Source organism: Cannabis sativa, chromosome 6 (genome assembly GCF_029168945.1).
Source record: "Cannabis sativa cultivar Pink pepper isolate KNU-18-1 chromosome 6, ASM2916894v1, whole genome shotgun sequence".
NCBI classification, from domain to species: Eukaryota; Viridiplantae; Streptophyta; class Magnoliopsida; order Rosales; family Cannabaceae; genus Cannabis; species Cannabis sativa.
In genome coordinates this window covers 24,154,836-24,159,542 of record NC_083606.1, presented here as the reverse complement: position 1 = coordinate 24,159,542, position 4,707 = coordinate 24,154,836, and the positions used below count along the sequence as shown (strand labels likewise).

General features: G+C 37.8%; 1 long non-coding RNA gene across 1 annotated transcript; it reads left to right on the top strand.

Annotated features, from left to right (window-relative positions):
- Positions 1–576: 576 nt before the first annotated feature.
- Positions 577–2,115, top strand: LOC133038823 (uncharacterized). Its single transcript, XR_009688334.1, has 2 exons — positions 577–1,152; positions 1,876–2,115. It is a non-coding gene; the product is annotated as an uncharacterized LOC133038823 (long non-coding RNA).
- The last annotated feature ends 2,592 nt before the right edge of the window (positions 2,116–4,707 follow it).

Here is a 4,707-nt window from a genome sequence, read left to right as displayed (position 1 = left end):
ATCCGTCACATGTTATTGAGTATGAGGCTATCCCTCTTCAGGAAGATGTGACTTATGAAGAGCAACCTGTCAAAATCTTGGCAAGAGAGCTAAAAGTGTTAAGGAACAGAGAGATTCCAGTAGTCAAGGTCTTATGGAGGAACCACAGAGAAGACGAGGCTACTTGGGAGATAGAGTCCGAGATGTATATGAAGTATCCTCATTTGTTTAATTTTCAACTTGAGGTTGTACTTTAAAATTTCGGGACGAAATTTCTTTAAGGAGGGGAGAATGAAAAGACTCGGTTTGACCGAGTCAAATGTACTTTTATATATATATATAAAATATAATAAAATAATATATATATGTATGTAAAAAAAAAAATATATATTATTTTGAATATTACTGAACCCCCTTCGTCCCCCTCTCTCATTCTATCTATCTTTCTCTCTTTCTCTCTCTTTAAAATACCAAAAATAAAACCCATAAACCTCCATAACCACCACACTCCGGCGACCCACCTCCGGCCACCGCCCGACCCAACGCGCCGGACAAATCGAAAGCCCAAGTGCCAGCGACCTCACCCCCCAAGCGGCGCCGCTCCTCTCGCCCCCGTTGACTTGGGATCGCAAGTCAAAGTTTGGGATTTCAAACTTTGAACGGGTTTTCCGGTCACCTCCGGCGTCCGTTAGACGAGAGGTTTTCACCACTACACTCAGCTCGTCGAGGAGAACAACCTACACTAAACCATTTTTCCCGGTTCGCAACTTTTTCCGGTGACATTTTTGTAGCTCCGCCCCTTTCCGGCGACTTTCCGGTGACCTCGTGTACCGTTTTGACAAACGGTTGGCATGAGTGTGATCTACTCGTCGAGGTGGTCGTTTTGATATATACTACTCCTATTTTCGGCGACATTTCCGGTACACCAATTTTTACCGCCACCGATTGTTAATGTGCACCGCTTAGGTGAGGTTTCGGAATCCCAAATTTTAAATATAGTCATATTATATGTCGTTGGACTCGGTTTTGAATGTAGAATGCGATGATGATAATTATTTAATCATTTGATGGTATAGGTGAGAGTAATATGTAAGTTTGGACTAAACAATTGGAGCTCGGGACTTGAGAGCTTAAGATCGTCTTTTGGAAAAAAAGTTTAACGACTCGGGAGAGGTAGGGACTCAACTTGATTTTTGGACTTGATTTTTATATGCGTTGTATAACATTAGACATATTCCAATTTTTATGATTTACAAAATTGTTTGAAAAATTGAAAACTTAATCTGCATATTTTCTGGACTGTTTTGGGGCACCGAGTGCCAAATATATTTTTGTGTGCAAATATTTATGCAGGTTATGATTTTTGGGTTTATTCAAAATACAGCTGTTATGCTGCCGAATTTTCTGGAAAATAAAAAGGAATATGTTCTTTTGTTATGCTTATTATTTGCCAGCTTTGGTTATATTGATGAGAGCCATGTTGATCATGTTCGATGCATATTGTTGTTTCACGACCTAGTCTCTGTGTCATCATAGGTAGATCAGGTGTGCACTCACCTGTAGGTGAAAGACCTAGAATCTGTACAGGAGTGAATTAAATCTGAGCCCCGTTATTTATGGTGGGTATCAGATGCGACTACCCGGTTTTGGATGTCGTTTTCTATGATTTGGTATTGAGAGCTAGGGGTCTAGTGGACGGTGTGATATCCATTTGACGTTTGATTTGTGATTATTTGTGGTCTCTCTATTTTATTTGTACATATTCATACTGTTGATGAGACATTTTATTTTTATAAAGCTAACCATGCAGGAATTTTATTAAACCAAGGGTCCTTTGATATTAGTTGTTTTCCTACTGGGCTTTATAAGCTCACCCCCTATTTTCTCCCATTCCAGGAACTCAGTTTGATGCTAGTGGATGAGGATGGTACTGTTGGGAAAGGAATGTCGTTATTAGTTTAGTCATATTTTACTCTTTCACCTTCTAATGAGACTGATTTTGTATTTAAGAACCAATGGATGGTCTGGATGACTTAAATTAGCTATGTACTAGTTAGAAATGAGAAATGATGGATGCTAGGTATTATTTTGGTATTTTATTGACTTATTAAATCTATCTATTTGGTGATTACATAACTGTGGGGATATTACTGTTCTCTTATATTGATGAGTGGTCCTGATTTTTATTACTAATATATTTTTATTAATATAGGAGTTAATCCATTCTTTTAAATTAGTATTTTGTAATATAAATAAAAGGATCATTTATAAGCTTTATTTTCCTACAAGGGTCAAAGTGTGACCTTTGACCACCCAAGTTATGGATATTACACATCTGCCACAGCCTAGGGCTCGGGTCGTGACAACCCTAATCCCCTAATCGGGATTACTAATTAAAATAGCACAGAATTTAAACTTTTATATTAAACAGACTGAAAATAAAACTTGTAATATATTTAAACTTTTCAAAATAGTTGGGATCCCAAAAATATTTACAACTTATTACAAGTTCTTTCTTACTAGCCAACCTAAGCGGCAAAACAGAATACTAAAGTCAACACTGTCAGACCCATAACCTGCTTGGTCTGAAGTGGCGTGAACATGTACATTCTTCGTCTGCTCCTGAAACTCATGGCAGATCAGCTAATGCCTTACCCTTTCCTGCACAGTAGAGCACCCGTGAGCCAAGCCCAGCAAGACAGTATAAATCACAATAAATATAATATGCTCATTTACATATGTTTGTATAGCACAGACCTAATCACTATATCTACATGCCCATTTATGTCTACGTGGCGTAGACCTATGTGTTGCGCCCACACATCTAATTAAATCTACGTGACGTAGAACCACGTGTTGCTCTCACACGTCTAAATACATTAAGGCCTTAGAAGTGGTTCATCTCGGTTATGTGTACCGAGTCCAACCTGATTATGCCTTGAGCGCATAATCCTTAAATTTCATTTCAGTTAACATGGCATGGCATTTATACACATATTTCACTAGGGTAATAACCCTAGGCTAACAAACCGTTCCTATTAGGGTAATAACCCTAATCCCGGTTACCATAACTCACATATATCATATTCAACATAAGCGCCACTACGCATACTCTACGTGCAAACTACTGTCTTACCTGTTGTCCAGCTATAGAAGGAGATTCCAAATCCCCGGGGGCTCCTGATCAGGTGCCGGTAATCCTAGTCACACAAATCCGGGATAATTCATACTTAGGGTTAACCCCTAACTTTTAACTCAATAAAAATCAAGCATGGAATTTACAATACAGATAATCACATAGAGCTCAAAAAGAGCTTTCCAACGGTATAAAGAACGTCCCAAACGGAGTCCCGAGTCAAAAGTTATGGCCAAAACAAAATCAGGAAAAAGATGGCTCTCTGCCAGGTGTTATGGTCGCGGCGACCATAGATCTGGTCGCGGCCACTGGGTTCAAAAAACCAAAAAAACTAGATTTTAAGGTCTAAACATGCCCACTTTACCATATATTCAAACCTTAACCAATCCATACCCAAAATTAACTTCTTACAGATAAGAATCATCACAACAGAGAGCTAAAACAACAATAACCCTCAAAATCCAAACTACACAATCAATTCTAAATCATGCATTGAACTAAGAAAACTCAAGCTCAAGAACTTGAGCTTCAACCCAATACTCACACCTAATTCCAGCAACAACCAGCCACAAGCAGCAAATAAATAAACAAATTCAAGCTTGAAAACACCCATGATTTATTTTCTAAACTTAATCCACACAAGTCAAGAGATTAAACACACAAACTCGCAAGATCAAGCACCCTTTTCACAACACATGCATAATCAAAACCAAATAACCTAAACATGTTTCTACCACAACATTTCAGCAAGGGAAACATAATTTAAAACCAAGAAACTACCTCAAACACTTGCAGAATTAAGCCTCAAGCCTTCAAGACCTTTCTTTCAACCCACAAGCTTCAAATCAAGCTCCAATTTTCACAACTCAAGTTGAAATACATCAAGAGGGTAAGAGAGGGAGAGGGTTTGGGTGAGAGAGAGAGAATACCAGAAAATACAATTTAATTTCTATCAAAAATAAATTTTTGGCTCAAGTAAATCACTTATGGTCAAATGACCATTTTGCCCTTAAGGCTTAAAACACACATATTCATTTTCAAGGGCATAAATGCCATTTCACACCCAAATATTGCCAATTAAATTTCAGATTATCACATATCAAATAAAATGCCAAATAATCAATTCAATTTACATTTCATGCCCGAACCCATTTCGGCCCGAAATTCCCGGGTGTGACTATACCACGCCAACCTGTCAGAACACACCTGAAAAGACAACACATGCATACTATATAATAATATAGTTTTATTAAACACGTAATTAAATTAATTAATATTTTTACCCTTCTCGGGTCATAATTACCAAAATGCCCCTGGCTCACCAACAGTGTCTTTAACATGTTAAATTTCATATAATTTCACATATGTTGAACTATATAATAATATAATTCCTCAATTAACTCATAATTATCTAGTTAGGGTTTTGCTAATCCTTTTCTTAATCCTGGGTATTACAATTACCCCCTCCTTATAGAAATTTCGTCCTTAAATTTACCTGAACAACTCCGGATATTTCTGCTGCACATCCGTCTCGAGCTCCCAGGTTGCCTCTTCTACTTTACTGTTCTTCCACAGTACTTTCACCAGTGCCA